Source organism: Convolutriloba macropyga, chromosome 1 (assembly GCF_964194025.1).
Source record: "Convolutriloba macropyga chromosome 1, txConMacr16.3, whole genome shotgun sequence".
Taxonomy (NCBI): Eukaryota; Metazoa; Xenacoelomorpha; order Acoela; family Convolutidae; genus Convolutriloba; species Convolutriloba macropyga.
In genome coordinates, this window is record NC_134468.1 from 61,066,045 (window position 1) to 61,088,625 (window position 22,581).

The 22,581-nt window shown below is 33.7% G+C and overlaps 1 protein-coding gene across 1 annotated transcript in view; it reads right to left on the reverse strand.

Moving 5' to 3' along the window:
- Positions 1-22,180, reverse strand: part of LOC142344803 (protocadherin-9-like) — an 86,077-nt gene extending 63,897 nt beyond the window's left edge. Inside the window, exon 1 of the mRNA XM_075396803.1 lies at positions 20,856-22,180. The gene's annotated coding sequence lies outside the window, so the exon portion shown is untranslated. The remainder of the gene's footprint in view (positions 1-20,855) is intronic.
- Between the last annotated feature and the right edge of the window lie 401 nt (positions 22,181-22,581).

Sequence of the window (22,581 nt, forward strand, 5' to 3'; positions counted from 1 at the left end):
CGAGGCTGGATATGGCTGCAGAATAGTTAATGATGTTATCACTATTGTGCATTTTAAGAGCCGGAAAACTCCTTAGTTTATCCAACTGTGCACTTACGAATGCCTGTGGCTGGCCAAATTTACGTTCTAAAGTCCTTAGTGCATCCTTGTACATTAAACCACAGTAAGCAAACTCGGTGATTGCAATCTTTGCTTTACCGGTGACGAGGGTTTTGAGGTATGTCAATTTAACTTCATCATTTAGCGATTGCGAGTCAATCGCGCTTTTGAATTGACCATACCACTCGTGCCATTGTAATGGATCGCCATTATACTGAGCAAGATTCCATTCTGGCAAGGGGTCATTTTTCTTGCTGGTTATTGCATCAGCCAACTCCCTAATCAATGACGCATTGTCTGCTATTGAGGGGGCGGGTGCAAACACCTGCGGACCACTACAACTCAACGGTGTGGGCCCAACATAAGGATTTGTTGGCTGAAAAACCTGAGTGGCTAGACCAGGTACAATATTACTTGTAGTTGCGATCGGGTTTTCCTGTTGTGTGCCGGATGGTGATTGCATATCAATCAAAAGGGGGTGAATTCGAATATATTTGTTGTGGAAAGTTCGTAACTGATGGTGCAATGTGTGCATGTACATTTGGAGCAACATTATTTACGGTAGTAATGTCTTGGTTGACTAATGACGGTCTGTGCTGTGGAAAACTGCAATGACACTTATTTGACACAAAACTTTGGCCAAGAGGGATATTGGGCATATTTGGGAAAGGAGGAGCAACAGAACGTACAACTTTGTGTACTCGGTTATTACTTTTGTTTTAAAAAGTGTTGTGGACGGGAGGCTGATTAATCAAAGGGGCGTGTGGGATGGGAGCAGTGAGGTTAGGTGCAAAGACGGGGTTCGCAATGGGAAGGTCATTAGGATGAGCGGGTTCGGAGTTGTGCTGTTGAGTGTTTGGACTTGGTGGGGTGCTTGGGTGAACATTTATTGCGGGGGCTGGATGATTTGCTGTCGGAAAAGGAGGAAGAGTGGCGTTTGGTGCTCAGGTGACACAATTAATTTGTTGTCGGGAGCATATTCGCTGGGCCGAATTATTCTTGGGCAGACTTGATGTTTCAGGTCCCCTGGATTGCAAAATTTGAAGTTGTGCGTTGGGAAATACTTCGGATGTATTATTTTGGTTTCTTTGCGGTGCGAACGGCTGTGGTGGAATGGGCTGTTGAGTAGGCGGTGAAGAAGCCTCAGGGGCGTGTACAGAAGGCGGCTGACTATCTGCGGTTCAAGTTGCTGCAACGTCTCATTGCTTAAAAAGTAATTGCCTCGACAATTTTTTGGAAAGGAATGCTTTGAAATGTCAGTCTTATGATCTTCCACTGCTTCGCCGTTATTGTTGCTAAGGCAATCTGTAGGGTCTTTCGTAGGTCTTTCGGAGGTGTTGATCCAATCCTGGACAGCGTTTTCACTTCTTATTGAGCTCCTAGCACTTGCAGTTGTTTCAGATTGGCTACCTTTAGAAACCGAGTCTAGCAATTCAAATTCTTGCAGAGTTGCCTCCACCAACCGTTTTCTGTTGTTTTCCTCCAGTTCATCTAATTCCATTTGCTTTTTGTGTTTAGCAAGGCAAATGGCTGCCTCATTCTGTTTTTCATTTTTTTCACGCTTCATCTTAGCAATTACGTAATCATGTTTACGCTGACTAGATGTTTTTGACGAGGTCATAATTGAGGGAAGTCTAGAAAGAAGGGTAGCCTTTGGTTCCTGGAACTCACTCACTTTATCATCAGCAGAGTTGATGCAGTTTCGTTCTGAAGTGAGTATCTTGTCATTCTTAGTTCTCATTGCCTCCAAGTAAGGCTCTAATGAAAAAACAAGTGCACTTGGATCATCCGTTTTTCCAGCAAATGCAATCAGGTCCCCATTTTTGTCTACAACCGTCATAAATGCTTCGTTTCTCTTTGTTACTAGGCGTTCAACTTTCACTCGCCTACTTTGATTATTTATACAATGAAGAATATCTTCATGTAGAGCATGCAATTCAACTTCACGCTTTGACCTGGCAGGGTACAACTTTTTGACTTTTTGATCAAGACTATTAGACATCACGATGTTATTATTTCCAAAAACCAGCAAAACTAACACTGCACGCGGTTGTCTATTATATGCACACTCTAAACAAATCAAACCCACGCAAATTAAACCCAACGCAAAAGACACCAAACAGAGCACACTGTAGATAGTCTGTAAAACAAACCGCCCAAAGAGCAGAAAATGTCGTCGAGCACATAGTGCCCGACAAAAACAGAAGTGGAGCGCTGAACGCTATGCGCTCAATGCAGAGGGAGATAAGGGACACACGGGAAGTCGAGCGAACAACGCGCGACGAAACGGAGACGTTATGGACGAGAAGTCGAGCGAGTAACGCGCAACGCAACGAAAACGGGACGTACGCCAAAGCGAGCAAAAAACGCGCAACGAAACGAAACGGGACGGTGGAAAAGGACGCGCGGGAAATGAGGTCAGAAAAAACTATGTTAGCAGACCACAGCAAAAACTCAACCAAATAACCTAGCCGTAACTCCAGAACAAACTTAAGTCACACACTAGTGAGAAGGAGAGAAGCTACTGCAAGACAATCTAGCATAGTTCATTATGGGGCTTAATATAACAACAAATTAATTTACGGCAATGCAGTAGTACACTAAAAGGATGAAAAGTTCGAGAAATTTTTTAGCCATAACTCCAGAATAAATTTAAGTCACATCCTAGCAAAACCCAAACCACAACAAACAATCAGCATACCGATGGTATTGAACAAACTACAGCAAAATTGAATAAATTACATAGTGTATTTGTAGACAAAGACAGTTGGAAACGTCGAGAAACAATCCAGCCGTAACTCGAGAAAAAGCTTAAGTCACAACCTAGAAGGCAACGAGACCAAACCAACTAGCAATCATGCAGGTACGCACAAACATACAGCAGCAAAATCAATATACTACAACAGGAGGGCTAGTAAATCAGTAAAGTTGAAAAGTCAATGGAAAATCCAGCCGTAACTCGAGAATAAACTTAAGTCACACCCTAGAAAGCTAAAAGACCTAAACAACAAACCAGCATACTAGCATACTCAACATACTACAGCAAAAACAACAACATACTTTATCACATATGGTATACTACATCGAAATCCGGAAAAATAGCGGAGAAAAAACGGAAAGCAACGTTTTGGGAGAGCGACGTTTTTGAAAAGAAAAACGGAACACGGAGAATTGAAAGTTAAAGTACGAAAAGGACGCGGAAAAAACGATACATAAACGAGCGATGAAAAAAATTATGGGAACTGGATAATTTTTTGTAGGCCGGAGGTTGTGAAAACTTTCACAATTTTTTCTGTGTGTTGAGTTTCACTCAATTGATGAACCTCCCGTACTGAACTTCAATTTTGCACGTGTATTAAGATTTGCCAAGTCTTGGCCAAGTCTGACAAGTCTTAAACGTGTTATGGTCATAGAATCAGTACTGATATCTAGACTTGGAATTAGACTTGCCCAGTACTGATATTGACTTGGCGTTCAGTACGGGCTTCTTGATGGAGAAATTGGTTTCTGACAACCTTGCCAAAATTTATGCTTTTGTCCAATTTTTTCTATATTTGGTCAATTTTTTGCAATTTCTTGAAAACGGAACGGTAATTCACTAAACTGGACATCTTTTTGCTAGAAAATACGGTTTATCAATATTCGGTATTGATTTTCTAAAATTTTTAGAATTGCCTCGAAATTGACCAAAAATTTTCAGAATTGAACAATGTAGCATTATTTTCTCTCAGTTTTCTCTATATCAGATGTTATTTTTGGATATACTAACCGACTACATCAATTTTCTCGAATTTTCGACAATTCGACCAAAAATTTTCAAAATCGACGTTTTTTTGTCCTAAAAATTATGATATTTGTGGTTTGATGGTGACAGGTTATCCAAATATTGGAATTCTTAAGATTTCCGCGATGGAAATCGCGGAATGCCTAATTTAAGATTTCCGTGTTGAAAATCACGGAATTCTTAAGATTTCCGCGTCGAAAGTCACGGAATTCTTAATTTAAGATTTCCGCGTTGAAAAACATGGAATTCTTAAGAATTCCGTGTCGAAAATCACGGAATTGTTAATTCAAGATTTACGCGTCAAAAACACGGAATTCTTAATTTTTTTTGATCTGATACCGTTAATTTTTTGATAACCAATATGTTTGATTGAAAATTTAGGAAAATTAGGGGTTGGAGTTTGCCGTCTAAATTGAAATATAATATCAGTCTATATACCAAAATGAATTATGATATTGAAAAAATTACAGGTTCGGTCTTACAGTTTTATGAACTCTCACTCCTTTTCCAATGACGTTACCGGTTTGTACTCGGAAGTATGGCTGGCATCATCGTCCTTCTGATTGGACTTGGATAGAGGGAGTGGAGGGATTGGAGTGGAGGGAGTCCACTTGTAGACTACTGGATCCCATGTCCAGTTAGTTTTCCGCCAGGATTATGTCAGCTAATCTTCTCTTCACATTTCCCTGTTGAGTGCCTCCCGCAAACTGCCAATTGTCTCAGCTGTCGTAATAGTTGCGGTACTCCGCGACGCCCTTATCCTTCGTGTTCATTCTCTTGAAGATTTGAGGACTACGGGAGCGACTCCCTTCACCAGGTTGCGAAGTAAGTTCTGATAACTTTCCAGCTACTGAGAATTTCCGTGGCCGCGCAGCAACATAAGATGATGGTTGGATAGTCCGAGACTTCTAGCACTAACTATTAGGCTAAATAAGTTTACGCTAAAGGCGGCTCAAGTAAGGAGCGGCACAATGTAAACTCTGACGAAAACAGTAATTCGAGGATTCAATTCATCATCTATAATCGACATATAGCAACGTATTATCGTCAACACGTGTAAGCATTAACGATCATAGCAACATCAAGTTCTAAGCAACAAGTGAAACTTAGACAGCAAGATTTTTTGATGCTCATTTAACAGGTTTTTGTCTGATGTTATTGACGTCAAAATCAGTTCGTATTCAATCGGCAATTGTCTAGAAAACCTAAAAATATTAAGCCGAAAACCAGCTTATTCGATACATATAGTGGTTATATTTACTTATAATTAGGTTAAATGAAATTTTTCGGAACTTTCTACGTATATTAGAACGTATTTAATTCTAACTTTAAAGTTTGGAAATACTCGATTCTGATTGGCTAAAATTCGTTCATTTACTACGTAACAAAAGTTGATACGGTTTTGTCGAAATCATAGTTAAAAGATGTCGGCGATCTTTCAATTTCTTAGAAAAAATAAAAGGAACAAACGATGTGCAAAAATTATCTTTCAGATTAGCTTTCTGTCGATAATGACATATTAAAAGCCATAAAAATCAAAAGTTACGGTCCATAAGCAATTCTGAAACTTTGGTACGGGGAAAGATTATTACCAAGTTTTCTCAAAACTTAAAAAAATAAATGAGCCAGAATTTTTTTTACAAATATTTACAACGGTAACTGTTGTAGCCAATTTTTGAACAGTCAGCATAATCTATTATTAGTAATGTGGAAGAAAATTGAAAAGTTAAACCTAGTTTGAAAAATCAGAAAAATTATAGATTACGAAACAAAAATTTTTATGACTATCTACCATTGCTAAAAATTATAGAAAATCAGTAGAAAGATTTGGAAGCAAAAATCAAATTAGTTTTTTTTCAATAACACAAGAGCACCTATTCAACACTTCTAAGAGAATGCTTTTTCTGCGTTTTCTACTTTATAAACTTGTAAAACTTGAAAAAACGCTTGTAATAACATTTTTTCCGCGAGATAAAGAAACAGATATTTGAAAGGAGCAGAAACATATCAAACAAATTATCAAAAAGAAGAAAGAAAAGTTATTTAACATGACGACTGGTTTATTTCTAAGTGCTCAAAGCAAAAAGATACGTGATATATATAATTGTTGTTTGAGGTTGAATATTCACTAGCAAAAATCATGTCGCCCAAAAAACCTATTTGGTCCTTGCAATTTTAAAAGGAGTCAACCTTGTGTAACAAAGAGAGAGGTGGTTTAAACCAAAAATTGATATCAAAAACAATTAAAGGTTAAAATTGTTGTAAAGAATTGCAGTTTAGTTGTTAACCAGGATATTGGATTTCGGAAAGTTATAAAGAAAATCAGATAAAAATTTCCTCAAACTCTGAATTCTTGTTGAAGCAGGTTAAACTTCGAAAAAAAAGTTTCATCTAGAGCGCCAAAGCGTCAATAATATGTTCACAATTCTACCATGATGACCAATAAACCCCAAACATCACTTCAAGAATTAGTTTTCACAGTTCTTTGCTCTTGTTGAGTGAGCTGAAATATCCCATTACCATTTTTCTAAGAAACTCTGTACTACTAAAATGTTACAAAAAAATTGTTGCGAATTTTCATGTTTAGATAAACAAAAATAATGGCTCCTGACAGGAATTTTTTGAAAAATAGTTATTAGCAAAGATTGGTGCCTTGTTCAATATTTGCTGTGCGTACCAAGAAACTATATCCGAATCTAAAACGTTTATGATTGGCTAATGAAACATTAATTGCTACCATAAGTCCATTTCAAGCGGTTTTCCAGCTGAAAACAACCCGCAACTTCTCTTTTTACGGACTCCTTTCAATTTCAAGCTCAATTCGTATTCAACGTGATTCCTTTTCTGGATGATGAAAAACGCAAATTTTTGCAGCTAAGAATTCCCACACGGAATCAATATGACCATTGGTTCTACAATGATGACTCATCTTAGTTTCATTTTCGCCTATGTCATTTTCTTTGTAACATTTTTGCCATAACGTAATCGCCAGCTTATAACATATCTCTGAATAATATGTGAACACGTAACTGTCTTCGGTTCATTTGAGGTATGTACTCAATTATTAACAATTGTACTCCTCGAGTCCAGCAAAACCTTGTTAGTTTTATTATTATTGTAAAACATGTCGTCTTAACTGTCACAGCCTAGAGCTTCTCATATCAGTTATTGTTGTCTGAAGCAGTTTTTGATTGCTCTTTGGAAGTCTCATATTTGCAGGAGTCCGACTTTCAAGGTCAATTTTAAAAACGAAGATGGCATCTGAGAACAAAAATCTCAGCAGTTGATTTCTAAGATAGACAAAGCCCGTCTGGAGTCTAAGTATTGACTTTCACGTTGGTGGATTTATTTCCCCACTTAAATCCGAGATTTTGCTCTAAAAATCATTTTATCTCAGGTTCAGTTCATTATTTCAATTTCAAGTTTTTATTAACCCTCAGATGACCCTATTATGTGCTTAAATGTTTCGCCTTATGAGTAAAGTAAAAAACTGATTATTTTTTGGTGTTGAAATTTACATTGAGCCGAGTTTAATATCGTACAATCAATAGTTTGTTATCTTCCGTGATGTTTCATATTTGACTTTTAAGAAGTGAAGTTAGTTTGCAATGCTCGAAATTTATAATTATCACGCCACACGTCGTGCGTCGTGAGTGCTATATTACAGTCCTTTTTTTAGTCTTCTTAAATTTTCAGTTGATGAAAATTCCAGTTTGAAATGATTTGACGCATATCTTCTTAATGTAAACAATGTTAATTGGGGTATTCTTTTACTTTAAAAATTTCCGTATTAATTAGTTTTGTCCCTAGTCGAGACTGGATGGTTATCTTGTAGGAATCTGGAAGATTCTGGCAGAAAACTAGTTATCTTGCAAGATTCTGCCAGAAAGCTGATAATCTGGCAGAATCTGTCAGAACAGTGGTTTATCTGACAGAAGAAGAAACAATCGATGCCAAAGAAAGTTCAAAAATATTGCATTACGAGCAAAACAAAACTGAAAATATATTTTAGTTCACTACAAAGTTTTTTTCAAGAAAACGCACAAAGTTTTCTCTCAAGAAAACGACTAAAATAGTGCTGTTTTTGCTGAAGAAGAAGTTTTTTGGTGTACATTTTGGAGCAAAAATCCTCACACGATAATCTGTCGGAAAAATGGTTATCTTGTAGGAATCTGCCAGAATTTGCCAGATTCCTACAAGATAACCATTCTTTTTCGACCAGGGATGTGAGTTATCCAGAAATGTGGATACTTTGGCTAATTTTAATCGAGGAATCTTTCAAATTATTTTCAACGGGTTTCAAGTTGTGATCGAAACGAAGTGGTTGAATACCATTTTTTGTTGATTTTAATTTGACAGTTCTGCGAACCGGTGGATTAACGTTATTCTAAATACGTAGTTAGATAGCAGCCATATCAACTTTTTTTTCAGTTTGGATAAAATGAGCACAAACTGATTAGTTTAAGGCTAATATCATTTGCTCTTTGTACTAAATAATTAAAAATTGAACATATAAATCGATTAGATGCGCAGCATGGTTGTATTGCACTGAAAAAAAATGCTGTAACAGTAGTTCCACGTATTTGACTACTGGAAAATTTAAGCTTATGTTTCTGGAGTCACTTGAAATGACTACTGATATATGAAGCAGTTACGTCGTTTTCAAGTTCATAAAGGCGGCAAAAAAGAATTGTCCTATTTTTTTAAAAAAATCAATTTTTTTTATTTACTTCTTTGGCATCTTTTACTTCAAATGAGCTAAGAAAAATCTTGAAATTTTTTTCAAAATTGACTTACCCTGACTTCAGGCTCCAAAAAAAAATTCACTTGAAAAAAGAGTTGCAGATTCATTTTCTAACACTGAAATATTTCAGAGAAAAAGACAGCCACAAAGAATCGTATTGTGGGTTCAGTAGGACGCAACAAGCGTTTGTTGTTGGAATAAAAATAATATTGAGGGCCAAAAATCTTTTATTTTTTGAAACAAAATTTAAAAAAACATTAGATATTGAATGGTCAAATCAATATATTTGCTTCTTTCTTTTCGGAAAGCTAAAAAGGACTTGTCGGCGGTTAGCGTAAGTGATAAAAACAGTAAGGAAAAAAAAATTTTGTTAGATTTTAAAAATAATCTAAAATTTATCAAAATTAGATGGCCTTAAATAATTTTTACTGTAGTACAATGTCTAGAACATCAACTACTTACGAAGTGAAAACAAAAAATAAGTTACCATATGCGTGTGTGTTTAACTGAGAAGAATTTAAGGTCAGACAATAATTATCAACAAAATAAAATCAATTCAAAATTCTTTGAGAACAATCATCGTCGCAGTCATAAAAACAGGTCATTTTTGCTCATTTTATGATAAAAACAAAAGAAACAAACAACAACTAATGCTTTGCTTCAGAATTTCACAAACTCTTTAAGAAAACAAATAATTTTGCAGGTAATAAATACCAAAAAACCAATAACTGAAAGATTCACCTAGACCTGTTGTATGCTTGATTAGAACTCAAAATTGACACAACAAAGAACAAAAAACCGGCAAAATTTGCAAAATTTTAAAATTTTGGTGAAAACAAATTGAGGAAGCGCTTTTTATTGACAAAAAAATTCAATAGTTGAAAAAATCATTTCGGATCACAGTATCCATTCACTATTAGAAGACATGGATTCATCTTATTTGTAAACACTGCGCGAAACTAACGAGAAAAATGCAAAAAGAGAAGTCAAATGGCTGCACATAAGAAAATAGCTCTAAAAACCGGAAAATTCAAATTCGAATCCGAATTTTTTTTTAAAAAAAAACAACAATCAGACTAATAATAGAGTGTCGTTGCTGCTTCTCGGCTATATAAATAAAAACTCAAAAACCAAAATAATTGAGCCAGCGTTATCAAAAAATGACTAAAAATCAGAATAAATTTGAACAAAATGGCTGTGATATGATCACAATAAATAAAAAATTCAAACCCCGATCTATCCTTGTAAATGACAAATTTCTCTAAAAGAGGCTCTAGTTTTATACTACAGGCTCGACGGGCTCTCTAGTGATATCATGCACAATTTTCTACAAAAGTATATCGTTCGGCCAAAATTGGCGGAACAAGGAACCCAGTTGGGCATAAAGTTTCTCCCCACCAATAAAAATGGAGTCAGAACAATTGAACCGCAGAGCGCGACAAACACAAAATCAAACAAATGTTACAAGAATTGATATTTTCTGCGCTTAAAAATTAAATTAATACTCATCTTAATTTCCGCAGCATACTTTGCTTGTTTTGTGATCTTTCTTTTCATTAAACAATTATACAATTTTTCTGATTTAAAAAATTCTCGTATGATTTCCAAATTGCTTATATGACTTGTGTACGACTACTAACAATTTATAGAATTCTTATATGCCCTGGTATGGTTACTAAGAATCATATTTGACCAATCATATAAAGTTGTTTGATCATTGACCTATTCATTTATTGGTTTATTGGATTGAAATTATTATCAGATCCGATTGACGCATAAAAATTTGTACTCAAATTTTGAAAAAGATATTCTTAAGTTCCTTTTCTTAAGCTTCACTTTTCAGCAGTGCTCAGTTGGAAATACTTTTTTTTTCTAGGAATTACATGTGTGTGTGCATCAAGGAAGCTACATATTTTTTTCAAAATTACCTGCCTTTTTAACCGTTTAGTATTGCCAATGAGACAACATATTTTTTTCACAAAACCTCGATAATCGTAATCACAACATTAAAGATGCCAAACTTTGTTCCCACATTTTGAGGGAAAAAATGGGAGACGTTTAAGCTAGTCATTTATTTTGGTCAGACGATTTTTGAAATTTTTTTGAGGGCGTACCAGGCTAGCATATTTGATATCATTTTGAAGCTCGCTGCATCTAAAAATGCACTAGAAAGAGAAATTTTAGGAATGTTGCTTTTTTGGAAAAAGAATTTTCCACATTTTCCATCCACATTTTCGAACTATTTAGCCTAATTTTAATCATATTTAACTAAAAAGTTGGTCAAAATTCCGTCATTCACAACTAGCGGGTTTTTAAAGGGTATCCTTGAAAATGCGTTTTTTGACACAAAATGTTGCGAAAAATTTTTTAGCAAATTTTCATAATATTTATGAATTTATACCCGTGCCTCACTTGTGTTAACCTAACCGGAAGAAAATCAGTTAGGATCTGTCTGTTAGGGGTTAATTGTAAAAAAATTTTTTGAAAAATTAAAAAAAACATGTCGTGTTGAACTTAAAAAATATGAGAAAATTTGAGTTTTAGTGATTGAATTCATTTTAAGAACATGCACTTTTGAATATAAACCAATTAGAAATGACTCATTCTGCATTTTTGTTTTACTTTTTTGGACTACACTGAAGTTTAAAAACGAAATCAGAAACTTTTCTGCCAATTTTTATACTTTGATAACCTTTCATGCCCCTAACAATAGTTTTTTTCATATTAGCTTTGTTCGTTGAGACTGAAACAAAAATGAGTTGACAGTAACTCCACAATCACATGAGCTATTATTGAAATCGAATTACATCTAATTTACAATATTTTTAGGATCAGTCTATTTTTTTAAAAACTCTTCATACTTTTTGATGACTTTGAGGTGAAATTGAAATCCAGTGTGGGAGGTCACATCAGGTGGTAGAATGTATTTTGACACGGAGGCAGTGAAAGACACAAAAAAATAGTTAACCGGGCGACAACGGCTATTTCTCAGATAACAGAAGAATCAGACTTTCGTTGACTTGCCGTGATTTGACTGCTGCTTTGTGTTATCCCCTTTTCAAAGTAAGACTTCTACGCGACCGTTATTAAAAAGAAACAAACGATTTCAATTTTTGCTAAGGTACAATTTTGTGAATCTTTTCTCATATTTCTGCTAGTTTTTGAGGCTTAGAAAGTAATTGTTTTGAAAAAATGTCGATAATTTCAACTCTAGATCTCCTATTCATAGTTCTTTTCGGCGCTTTGCATGATTATGATTATTGATAAAAACTCAGAGGCCTGATCAGAGGCTGTTTCTAGTGCTTTCAGTGTTATTTATGCTCATGGAGATAACCGGCTTAGAAACGACTCGTGTTTTTTCAAAACAAAACATATTACTTTTCAAATTTTGTTGACATGCTTCCTTTCTATTGTGATCTGTTTTCCTGCCTGTTGCTAAAAAGTTGGTCAAAATTCTGTCATTCACAACTAGCGGGTTTTTAAAGGGTATCCTTGAAAATGCGTTTTTTGACACAAAATGTTGCGAAAAATTTTTTAGCAAATTTTCATAATATTTATGAATTTATACCCGTGCCTCACTTGTGTTAACCTAACCGGAAGAAAATCAGTTAGGATCTGTCTGTTAGGGGTTAATTGTAAAAAAATTTTTTGAAAAATTAAAAAAAACATGTCGTGTTGAACTTAAAAAATATGAGAAAATTTGAGTTTTAGTGATTGAATTCATTTTAAGAACATGCACTTTTGAATATAAACCAATTAGAAATGACTCATTCTGCATTTTTGTTTTACTTTTTTGGACTACACTGAAGTTTAAAAACGAAATCAGAAACTTTTCTGCCAATTTTTATACTTTGATAACCTTTCATGCCCCTAACAATAGTTTTTTTCATATTAGCTTTGTTCGTTGAGACTGAAACAAAAATGAGTTGACAGTAACTCCACAATCACATGAGCTATTATTGAAATCGAATTACATCTAATTTACAATATTTTTAGGATCAGTCTATTTTTTTAAAAACTCTTCATACTTTTTGATGACTTTGAGGTGAAATTGAAATCCAGTGTGGGAGGTCACATCAGGTGGTAGAATGTATTTTGACACGGAGGCAGTGAAAGACACAAAAAAATAGTTATCCGGGCGACAACGGCTATTTCTCAGATAACAGAAGAATCAGACTTTCGTTGACTTGCCGTGATTTGACTGCTGCTTTGTGTTATCCCCTTTTCAAAGTAAGACTTCTACGCGACCGTTATTAAAAAGAAACAAACGACTTCAATTTTTGCTAAGGTACAATTTTGTGAATCTTTTCTCATATTTCTGCTAGTTTTTGAGGCCTAGAATGTAATTGTTTTGAAAAAATGTCGATAATTTCAACTCTAGATCTCCTATTCATAGTTCTTTTCGGCGCTTTGCATGATTATGATTATTGATAAAAACTCAGAGGACTGATCAGAGGCTGTTTCTAGTGCTTTCAGTGTTATTTATGCTCATGGAGATAACCGGCTTAGAAACGACTCGTGTTTTTTCAAAACAAAACATATTACTTTTCAAATTTTGTTGACATGCTTCCTTTCTATTGTGATCTGTTTTCCTGCCTGTTGCTAAAAAGTTGGTCAAAATTCCGTCATTCACAACTAGCGGGTTTTTAAAGGGTATCCTTGAAAATGCGTTTTTTGACACAAAATGTTGCGAAAAATTTTTTAGCAAATTTTCATAATATTTATGAATTTATACCCGTGCCTCACTTGTGTTAACCTAACCGGAAGAAAATCAGTTAGGATCTGTCTGTTAGGGGTTAATTGTAAAAAAATTTTTTGAAAAATTAAAAAAAACATGTCGTGTTGAACTTAAAAAATATGAGAAAATTTGAGTTTTAGTGATTGAATTCATTTTAAGAACATGCACTTTTGAATATAAACCAATTAGAAATGACTCATTCTGCATTTTTGTTTTACTTTTTTGGACTACACTGAAGTTTAAAAACGAAATCAGAAACTTTTCTGCCAATTTTTATACTTTGATAACCTTTCATGCCCCTAACAATAGTTTTTTTCATATTAGCTTTGTTCGTTGAGACTGAAACAAAAATGAGTTGACAGTAACTCCACAATCACATGAGCTATTATTGAAATCGAATTACATCTAATTTACAATATTTTTAGGATCAGTCTATTTTTTTAAAAACTCTTCATACTTTTTGATGACTTTGAGGTGAAATTGAAATCCAGTGTGGGAGGTCACATCAGGTGGTAGAATGTATTTTGACACGGAGGCAGTGAAAGACACAAAAAAATAGTTATCCGGGCGACAACGGCTATTTCTCAGATAACAGAAGAATCAGACTTTCGTTGACTTGCCGTGATTTGACTGCTGCTTTGTGTTATCCCCTTTTCAAAGTAAGACTTCTACGCGACCGTTATTAAAAAGAAACAAACGACTTCAATTTTTGCTAAGGTACAATTTTGTGAATCTTTTCTCATATTTCTGCTAGTTTTTGAGGCCTAGAATGTAATTGTTTTGAAAAAATGTCGATAATTTCAACTCTAGATCTCCTATTCATAGTTCTTTTCGGCGCTTTGCATGATTATGATTATTGATAAAAACTCAGAGGACTGATCAGAGGCTGTTTCTAGTGCTTTCAGTGTTATTTATGCTCATGGAGATAACCGGCTTAGAAACGACTCGTGTTTTTTTCAAAACAAAACATATTACTTTTCAAATTTTGTTGACATGCTTCCTTTCTATTGTGATCTGTTTTCCTGCCTGTTGCTAAAAACAAATTAAGGCCAATTTGACATCAACAATTTTTTTACCTTCTCTCTATAATTTCCCAAAGTTCAATTTATTTTAATTCCTTGTCTAAGCCTTGATAAACAGTGAGGAAATCAATTTATGTCTGTCTGTTTTGTTATGAACTTGAACAACTACAAAAATTTTTCAGTTTTTGTGAAAGGATGCATTTTGTGTGCACATTTGACTAAGAGCCAATTAGCCGTGACTCGTTCTGCATTTTTTTTGTTTTTTGGACTACACTGAAGTTTCAAAAAATCAAACACTTTTTTGTCAATTTTTAAATTTTGATAACCTTTTATGCCCTTAATAATATTTTTCTCATATTTGTGTCGTTCATTGAAAATGCAGCAAACAAGGGTGGTTAGCATTTCCACGCACTCAGTGAGCTATTGTTGAGTTTCAAGTCTATGTAATTTATAACTTTTTTAGGATCAGTCTTTTTTGTAAAAAAAACATTCAAATTTTTTGATAATTTTGATGTGACTTTGAAGTCCACTGTGAGGGGTCCGATCAACTAGCAAACCGTATAACCACACCGAGGACGCAAATGACACCAAAACATTATTTTTCAGGGCGACAACGGCTAATTCTTAGAAAAAAAAGGGAATCAGATTTTCGATATCGGGCCGTGATTTGACTGCTGCTTTCAGTGTTATCCCATTTTTAATACTATAATTCAAAACGGCTGTTAATAAACAGCAACAAGGGAGTTTAGTTTCGTTAGTGGGAAGCCTCAATTTTGTGAATCTTTTTTTATAATTCTGATAATTTTTGGGTGCTTAGAAAAAAATTGTTTTGAAAAATGTCGAAAATTTTAATATTAGTTTTCTTATTTATAGTCCTTCTTGGCCGTTTGTTTTATTATGACCAGTTACGAAAATACGTATGGAACAGATGCTGTTTTAAGTGCTTTCAAAATAATTTAATCTCCTGGTGATTACTTGCTTAGTTGAAACCACATGTTTTTCTTTCATAACAGAACATTTTATTTCTAAACTTTTGTTGACATGCCTTCTCTCCAATGTGATCCGTTTTTCCACCTGTTGCTGAAGACTTTTTAGTTATAAAAAAGCAATTTAGAACAATTTGGGTTTTGACGGTGCCGTCTCTCTATGTTTACCCAACGCTCAATTTGTCTTAAATTTTTGTTTAAGTCTTAATAAACAGTGAGAAAATCAACTTATGTCTGTCTGTTTTGTTATGAACTTGAAAAACTACAAAAAATTTTCAGTTTTTGTAAAAGAATGCATTTTGTGTGCACGCACATTTGACTAAAAGCCAATTGGCAGTTACTCGTTCTCCTTTTTTTTGTTTTTTGGACTACACTGAAGTTTCAAAAAATCAAACACTTTTTTGTCAATTTTTAAATTTTGATAACATTTTATGCCCTTAATAATATTTTTCTCATATTTGTGTCGTTCATTGAAACTGCAGCGAATATGAGTTGTTAGGATTTCCACAAACTCAGTGAATTATTTTTGAGTTCCACTTCCACGTAATTTAAAATGTTTTAAAGTCAGTCTTTTTTAAAAATCTTCATATATTTTGATACTTTTGAGGGGACTTTGAAGTCCACTTTGAGGGGTCACATCAATTAGCCGAACGTCTAATCACACCAAGGCCGCAAAGGACACAAAAAACATTATTTTCAGGGCGCCAACGGCTAAATCTGAGAAAAAAGGAATCAGATTTTGGATATCGGGCTGTGATTTGACTGCTGCTTTGAGTGTTATCCCATTTTCAATGTTATATTTCTAAACGGCTGTTAATAAAGGGCAACAAGGGAGTTTCATTAGTAGGAAGCTTCAATTTTGTGAATCTATATTTATAATTTTGATAATTTTTGGGGGCTTAGAAAAAAATTGTTCTGTAAAATGTCGAAAATTTTAATATTAGTTTTCTTATTTATAGTCCTTCTTGGCCGTTTGTTTTATTATGACCAGTTACGAAAATACGTATGGAACAGATGCTGTTTTAAGTGCTTTCAAAATAATTTAATCTCCTGGTGATTACTTGCTTAGTTGAAACCACATGTTTTTCTTTCATAACAGAACATTTTATTTCTAAACTTTTGTTGACATGCCTTCTCTCCGATGTGATCCGTTTTTCTACCTGTTGCTGAAAACTTTGTTAGTTATAAAAAAGCAATTTAGAACAATTTGGGCTTTGACGGTGCCGTCTCTCTATGTTTACCCAACGCTCAATTTGTCTTAAATTTTTGTTTAAGTCTTCATAAACAGAGAGAAAATCAATTAGGGCCTGTCTGTTAAGAGTTAATTCTAAAAATTTTGCTCAAAAAAATATAGAAATATTTTGTGTTGAAATCTAAAAAATATAAGAAAAATTTTCGGTGTAGTGATAGGGTGCATTTTGTTTGCACGCACATTTGACTAAAAACCAATTAGCAGTGACTCATTCTGCCTTTTTTTGCACTACACTCAAATTTCAAAAAGAAACTAAAACATTTTTGGCCACTTTTAAAATTTTGATAAGTTTTCATGCTCCTAACATCTTTTTTCTCATATTTGTGTCGTTCATTGAAACTGCAGCGAATATGAGTTGTTAGGATTTCCACGATTTCAGTGAATTATTTTTGAGTTCCACTTCCACGTAATTTAAAATGTTTTAAAGTCAGTCTTTTTATAAAAATCTTCATATATTTTGATACTTTTGAGGGGATTTGAAGTTCAGTTTGAGGAGTCACTTCAATTAGCCGAACGTCTAATCCCACCAAGGCCGCAAAGGACACAAAAAACATTATTTTCAGGGCGCCAACGGCTAAATCTGAGAAAAAAGGAATCAGATTTTGGATATCGGGCTGTGATTTGACTGCTGCTTTGAGTGTTATCCCATTTTCAATGTTATATTTCTAAACGGCTGTTAATAAAGGGCAACAAGGGAGTTTCATTAGTAGGAAGCTTCAATTTTGTGAATCTATATTTATAATTTTGATAATTTTTGGGGGCTTAGAAAAAAATTGTTCTGTAAAATGTCGAAAATTTTAATATTAGTTTTCTTATTTATAGTACTTCTTGGCCGTTTGTTTTATTATGACCAGTTACGAAAATACGTATGGAACAGATGCTGTTTTAAGTGCTTTCAAAATAATTTATTCTCCTGGTGATTACTTGCTTAGTTGAAACCACATGTTTTTTTTTTCATAACAGAACATTTTAATTCTAATGTTTTGTTGACATGCCTTCTCTCCGATGTGATCCGTTTTTCTACCTGTTGCTGAAAACTTTGTTAGTTATAAAAAAGCAATTTGGAACAATTTGGACTTTGACGGTGCAGTCTCTCTATGTTTACCCAAGGCTCAATTTGTCTTAAATCTTCGTTTAAGTCTTCATAAACACGGACAAAATCAATTAGGGTCTGTCTTTTAAGGATTAATTCTAAAAACTTTGCTCTAAAAATAAAAAATATAATATAATTTGTGTTGAATTTAAAAAAAACTATGAAAAATTTTCAGTTTTAGTGATAGCATGCATTTTGTTTGCACGCACATTTGACAAAAAAACCAATTAGCAATGTTTGATTCTGCATTTTTTTTGAACTACACTCAAATTTCAAAAAATAAACCAAAACATTTTTTAACCAATTTTAAAATTTTGAAAACCTTTCATGCTCCAAACAACTTTTTTCTCCAATATTTGTGTCCTTCATTGAAAGTGCAGCAAATATGAGTTGTAAAGATTATCACGTACTCAGTGACCTATTACTGAGCTCCAATTCTATATAATTTATAATGATCTCAGGATCAGTCTTTTATTTCAAAATTTCATATCCCAGTTAGAGGAGTCACGTCAAGTAGCAGAACGTGTAATTACACAGAGTCAGCAAAGGACTCAAAAAGGAATAGTTTTAGGGCGCTAACGGATACTTCTCAGATAACAAAAGAATCAGATTTTCGTTGACTTGTCGTTTTTTGACTGCTGCTTTGCCTATCCGCTTTTCAATGTTAGACTTCTACATGACTCTTATTAAAAACAACAAGGGAATTCCATTATTGGTTAGCTTCAATTTTGTGAGTCTATTTTTATGATTCTGATAGTTTATGAACATTGTGAATCTATTTTTTTCTGATAGTTTTATGATTCTCAAAAAAAAATTTTGAAAATATGTCGACAATTTTAATTTTAGTTTTCTTATTTAGTGCTTTTTGGCGGTTTGCTTAATTATGATTAGTGATGAAAATTATTATTGAACAGAGCCGGTTTCTAGAGCTTTCAGTATAAATTATGGTCATGGAGATTACTTGCTTTGAAACGATATATTTTTTTCAAAACACAACATTTTAATTCTCAAGTTTTCTTGACATGCTTTCTCTCCATTGTAATCTGTTTTTCTATATATATATATATATATATATATATATATATATATAATTATTTATAAATATAAATTTATATAAATATATATATATATATATATAAATATATATATATATATATATATATATATTTATATATGTATCAAATTAATAAATAAAATTCTTCCTATTCAGTGTTGTCACATAAAATTCTTCCAATTCAGTGTTGGCACATAAAATCCCTCAAGATGTGAAGAAGAAGGCTGAGCTCTCTTATTACAGTAGTATTTTGCTTTTTAATTGCTGCTTTGTTCTTAATAGTTTTCATATCCAATTTTAATGCTTTATATATTTTATTTTTTGGTTCTCTCTAAAGCTATAAAAAATAGCATATTTGGAATAACTGGAACGCCACTTTTTTGGAAATCCAAATCACTGTTGCCAATTTCTCCAGATCTTCAGCTCTCCATAATTGTGGTAACTTTTATATCATGAAATGTGAGTGCGTCATTATGGTTCTTATCTCAATCTGTGTATTTTCTTGAATTTTCATTACTTCAAAACCACAGTTTTCGAACAAAAAAACCAACATTTCTTTCTCAATTGTGCTTTATCGTTAGCAGAACACTTCAGTTATCATGAAGTCAATTAGATAGTTGGAATTGCAATTTGTTTGTTAGGTTTTTTCGATTGAATTTTATTCCAGTATTTGTTTCTCTCAACTAGATTGATTCGTTTAATCTGAGTTTGCTGCTTGTTTATACAACTGCCTTAAATCATTTTGACTTCTCTGTGCTATTAACGTTTTTTTAAAAACCAAAACAAGGTTTACAGATATTTCAAGAACAAAACTGAGGAAAATTGAGTTTACTTCGCCCCGTTGATAATGTATGTTACAAATTTTATCTACAAATGCTACAAATCATTTTGGTTTCCAGTATTTCACATTTCCGAAACAAAGTGTTAGGTCACAGCTATGATTAGCTTGAAGTGAGACTGGTTACACTGAAATTATGTGACGTGGAGCTTCAGTTTCCTTAATGATTTTCGGGATGATTCTCGATTATCTACATAAAACATAAAAACATTATTTTTTTGTTAAAATTATTTTAGCTTCTACAGCCACACTTATCAATGTTTATCACCAATGCGTTCTTGTTGGGAAAAGAAGAGGGCATGAAAAACAGTTAATTATGATTAAGAAGTCATCAATTTGACTTTAGAATTGTAGAAAAAAAACCTTATAGTTCTCAATAGTTTGAGATAAAATCTGACGAAGCTCAATCAAAATTGTTTATAATGCAAGAATTCAAACTTAAAGATTTCGATTTTAGAGAACACATTTATTAGAATAGTCTTTTGATAGTTTTTATCATAATTTAAGTGCAAAAAAGTATTTGGTAATTGAAGGTTTCTCGCTCAGGTTTTCTGGTTCCTCTGAAAGCTCAGTTATTTTTTCTTGTTCTTTCTGATAGAAAATTCTGCTTAATAACTTAAAATTTTTTCATAGCTACTTATAAAAGCAATGTTTGGTGCTAGAACAAACGTTTTTGAAATATGATTCGCAAATTATTGAGTTGATATATATTATGATTTCAAATGCGAATGTGGGAACATTCTGTGGCACGCACAGAACAAGTAAGCCTTTTTGTTTGCAGTTTAGATCACATATGTTATTTGAAATTTACACTCGCAGTGATCGGTCGAACTCTGGTTGTTCGCTATCATACGTAGAGGTAGGGAAAAAATGGTCCCAACTGTCCAGTGGAATGATCTGATGTCGATTTTTTGAACTCACAACAGATATCGGAAAACTATTGACATACTTTTGTGTTCATTTATCAAGAAGTTTACAATGCTATAAAAATATAAAAACATTCTACGCACAGGCTCACAAAAGCTTTTTTTGTTATTTCGGATGCCAAACGATGTTTTTAAGACTGCAGTTGATTTCAATACGATATACAACGCAGTTATGTTAAATAATCTGTTTTCTGAATAAAATATGGTACTGATGGTATGTTAAGTTAAATAATTGCAACAAAAGTCTTGTGACCAACATTTTTTAACCACTACTTTGGAAATCAAAACGACGCATATCTCGAATCATTGTTCAACTTACAGCAGGGAACGATTGAAGCAGAGATGAAGCTTTAAAGAAGCTTTTGGCCCAGAAAAAGAATCTCAATAACCGAGAGAGTAGCAGATCAATGTTGATACTGTGGTGGTGGCTGATGTTTTTAGAGAACTATGTAGTAAAAATAATACAAGTAACATTGACATTAAACAATTGAGAGTGGACGGCTGTGCTGAAAATCCTGAGAATTAATTTAGCTATTTAACTGGAACACAATGAACAGTTGCGGATTTTGTTCCACTAAGTCTATTCCACTTTCTCTCTCCCGGACCACTCTGGGATACGAGGGATAGGGACTATATTACTCTATACGGGGGATAAATGGCAAACTGAAAACAAACATGGGAGAATAGAAAAAGTAAACAACTCACTCTTGTGTGTGCCAAAACAAAAACAAGGATAACAATATGCGGATGAATGAAAGAAGAGGCGGATTGAAAGATGGCTGAGGAGACTATTGTTGAGTGACTTAATATTGCAAATATTGGAAAGGGCAGCAGAGCAGCTAAAGTATAAGTAAATATCCCAAAAACTATCAGGTAGGATTTGGATAAATAATATTAAGAGGCTACAAAACAATGAGCAAATAATGGGGGATAAAAAGGAGCAAAAAGACCTCAAGTGCAGCAACAATAAATAGCAATCATTTATTCTTTTGTCCTTTCAACTGTTCGCACAAAGAGCTCAGAAAAAATTCTTTTCAAAGATATTGAAAGAAAAAAACGAAGACAAACAGAAGACATTTTGATTTTAAGGCCACGCTTTTTAATAATTGTTCATGGTCCAGCGCCAAAGTTAACCTAAATTTCTATCTCCAATTACGTATTGTCAGAAAAAGTCTACATCCAAAACAGTAGACGCTGTTGAAAAGAGTATGGAAAAAAGAGGAAAAAAGTCTGGAAAAGGCCAAAACAATGGGATATAAAGAAACAAAAGTTGGCGGGTAGCCAAATTTTATCTAGACCAATACGACTATGAAGTACTGCGGAAAAGAAGACAATGAATTGAAGATAGTGACCAGGGCTAGAATTGACTGGTCAAGGATATAGGAATGGATTTAGGAATTGTACATGAACAAAGTGAGGGGGAGGAAGCGGCGGCTGGGAAAATGAAAGAGGGATTGGGAGAAGAATAAGCCAAGACAAGGAGAGAGACAAGATAGAACAATACGACACAAGTGGGAAAGTATGGATCTGGCAGAGTGGTACTAAATCAGATTGGAATTGAGAAAAATGAATTATTGTTATTATTACTATTATTACAACCAAGCCATAACACTCTTGGTTAACTAACCAGTTAGCAGAAGTAGAATTTGTTGTACTAGTTGTATGGTAAGAATGTTGCTAGTAGTACCATCAAATTCTCATTGGTTCCTTTTCTTAACAATTTCGACTGCTTTCTTTTCCTTCTTACCGTAACCATTACTCTCCAATTTATTTCCATAACTAAGCCGTACACAACAGACAGCTTCCAGATTTTCCACGGGACTTTATAATAACATCAGAGGAGCAGTATGATACTTCAGCCGATAGTAGATTTGTCCGAAAAAGAAATAATGACAGTTGATGAATAAGTGATTGGTTTTGGATTGTTATTTATCATGTCTCAAGGAAAAATTATGCTACAGAAAACTTGAATGCGGACTATACTATAAAAACATCTTACTTTTTATTTCATTGTCTTCCAAAAAGATAACGAAAAAATGAGAAGC